Source organism: Saccopteryx bilineata, chromosome 2 (assembly GCF_036850765.1).
Source record: "Saccopteryx bilineata isolate mSacBil1 chromosome 2, mSacBil1_pri_phased_curated, whole genome shotgun sequence".
In the NCBI taxonomy this organism is placed as follows: Eukaryota; Metazoa; Chordata; class Mammalia; order Chiroptera; family Emballonuridae; genus Saccopteryx; species Saccopteryx bilineata.
Window position 1 is genome coordinate 10,260,200 of NC_089491.1, and position 3,111 is coordinate 10,263,310.

The following is a 3,111-nucleotide window of genomic DNA, read 5'->3' on the forward strand; positions in this document are numbered from 1 at the left end:
GCACTCAAGCTGGTAACCTTGGGGTCTCAAACCTGGGTCCTCTGCATCCCAGTCCGACGCTCCATCCACTGCGCCACTGCCTGGTCAGGTTTGATCCATAATTTCTAATCCTGGTTGTAAACCCTAGGGAAATTCATAAATGCTTGCACCAAGAGTGATGTAGAAGCTTATTAATAGCAGCATGGTTCTTTTTTTTCAAAGATTTTATTTATTTTACAGAAGAAAGAGAGAAGGGGAGAGGAGCAGGAAGCATCAACTCCAATGTGTGCCTTGGCCAGGCAAGTCTGGGGTTTTGAACTGGCAACCTCAGTGTTCCAAGTCAATGCTGTGTATTCACTGTGCCACCAGAGGTCAGGCAGCAGCATAGTTCTTAATAGCCAAAATCAAAATACAACATAAGATGTGATATACTGTAATACCATACAGAAGTGATAATGAATTAGAGCTACACATGACAATAAAGGTAAAAACTTTAAAACAATGTTGAGTCAAAGAAGCCAGACAACCACTTGAACCACTGGCTGTGGGAGGGGAAGAGGGAGAAAAGGGAGAGATGGAGGCCCTGGCCAGTTGGCTCAGTGCTATAGCGTCAGTCTGGTGTGTGGATGTCCCAGGTTCGATTCCTGGTCAGGGCACACAGGAGAAGCGACCATCTGCTTCTCCACCTCTATCGCTCTAGCTCAGGGGTCTCAAACTCAACTCAGCATGTGGGCCGCAGAGCAAGATCACAGCCGTTCGGCGGGCCGCACTAGGTCTACAAAAGGCAACTGTTACGCAACACTTTTCTCACTGCAGTTGAAAACAAAAAAAAATCAGTACAACAAGCACAATCGTACATGCAGTTTACTCAGTGTCACAAAACGACCAGAAACTGTAGTTCGCATCACAACTGCTGTTAACTAAGCTAATATCTAGCTAGGATGCTAGAGAAATGAAAAATACAAGTAGGCCCCTAGGCTTACTTAATTTTATCCAAAATATTTTGAACTTCGTGGATTAGTCTGCGGGCTGCACAAAATTGTTCGGCTGGCCGCATGCAGCCCACGGGCCGCGAGTTTGAGACCCCTGCTCTAGCTTCTCTCTCTCTCTTCCCCTTCTGCAGCCATGGCTCGATTGGGGCAAATTAGCTCAGACACTGAGGATGGCTCCATGGCCTCTCCTCAGGTGTTAAAAAGAGCTCAGTTGCTGAGTAATGGAGCAATGCTCTAGATGGGCAGCGCATCTACCCCTAGTGGGCTTGCCTGGTGGATCCTGGTTCAGGGTGCATGCAGGAGTCTGTTTCTCTACCTCCCCTCCTCTTATGGAATATAAAAAAAAAAAAAAAGAGGAAGAACGAAGAGATGGAGGGGGAGAGAAGCAGATGGTTGCTTCTTCTGTGTGCCCTGACCAGGAACGTCCATATGCCAGGCTGACACTCTACCCACTGCGCAAACCGGCCAGAGCCTTTTTCAATATAATTAAAAAAATTTTTGGCCCTGGCCAGTTGGCTCAGTGGTAGAGCATCAGCCTGGCATTTGGATGTCCCAGGTTCGATTCTCTGTCACACAGGAGAAGTGACCTTCTGCTTCTCCACCCTGCCCCTCTCCCTTTCCCATCTTTCCCTCTAACAGCCATGGCTCGTTGGAACAAGTTGGCCCTGGGCCCTGAGGATGGCTCCACAGCCTGGCCGCAGGCACTAAAATAACTCAGTTGCCGAGCAACAGAGCAATGGCCCCAGATGGGCAGAGCATCACCCCACTGGGGGCTTGTCAGGTGGATCCTGGTTGGGAGTGCATGCAGGAGTCTGTCCCTCTGCCTCTCTGCTTCTCACTTAAGAAAAAGAAAAAAATTTTATTTATTGATTTTAGAGAGGAAGAAGAGAGCAAAACATCCATCTGTTGTTTCACTTATTTATGCATTAATTGGCTGATTACTGTATGTACCACGACCAGAGATCAAACCCACAACCTTGGCATAACGGGACAACATTCTAACCAACTGAGCTAACTGGCCAGGGCAGGAAGTGGTTTTCTTGAAGAGCTTCTGAAACTTTTCATTGTATATTTACATGATTAATAATATTACCACTATTCTATAACTTTCCAAATTTTTTTTTTTTTAATATGGAACGGCCTGACCATATGACATGCAGTAGACAGAGCGTCAGACTGGGATGCGGAAGGACCTGGGTTCGAGACCCCGAGATCACCAGCTTGAGCGCAGGCTCATCTGGCTTGAGCAAAAAAAAAAAAAAAGCTCACCAGCTTGGACCTGAGGTCGCTGGCTCGAGCAAGGGGTTAGTTATTCGGTCTGCTGAAGGCCCGCGGTCAAGGCACATATGAGAAAGCAATCAATGAACAACTAAGGTGTTGCAACGAAAATTAATGATTGATGCTTCTCATCTCTCTCCGTTCCTGTCTGTCTATTCCTCTCTCTCTCTCTCTCTCTGTCCCTGTAAAAAAAAAATTAAAATAAAAATAAATAAATAAATAAATAAATATGGAATGCGTCACGAATTTTCATACCATCCTTGCACAGGGGCCATGCTAATCTTCTCTGTATTGTTCCAATTTTAGTATATGTGCTGCTGAAGCGAGCACCCAAATATGTTTACATATTTCATTTGATCCATGCAACAAGTCACCAAGACAGGCAGTACAGAAATCCCTGACACTTAATTGATGAAAAAACTGAGGCTTTGGGAGGTTGTTTTTTTTCTCAAGGACATATGCCCTACCTCTTAGTTGAATATTCTCTCCAATAAAACATGTGGAAAATTCTCACTTATCAGGGTCTAAACATTCAACAAGTCAATTACAAGTTATCTCTCTGCCTTTTAATTCCTTTTAGAAAGGAAGATTTACAAGCTAAATAACATCTAATCCTAATCAGTCCTAACTGTGCTTGACTTTCTGAGATAAGATGGGAAATAGAAATCTTTCTTACCTATGGGAGCACAAGTGAAACAACCTAGTTTAAATTACTGGATAAAATCTATATTTGTCTACAACCCATTATCAAAATATTTGCAAACTATGTAACTATATCCTAAAACAAAAATCTTATAAACCCAAAGCTCAGGATGACAACCTAGAGCAGTGGTCGGCAAACTCATTAGTCAACAGAGCCAAA

General features: G+C 44.2%; 1 non-coding gene across 1 annotated transcript; it reads right to left on the bottom strand.

The window, feature by feature from the left end:
- Positions 1-2,472: 2,472 nt before the first annotated feature.
- Positions 2,473-2,579, bottom strand: LOC136327885 (U6 spliceosomal RNA). The gene has a single exon (XR_010729944.1). It is a non-coding gene; the product is annotated as a U6 spliceosomal RNA (small nuclear RNA).
- Between the last annotated feature and the right edge of the window lie 532 nt (positions 2,580-3,111).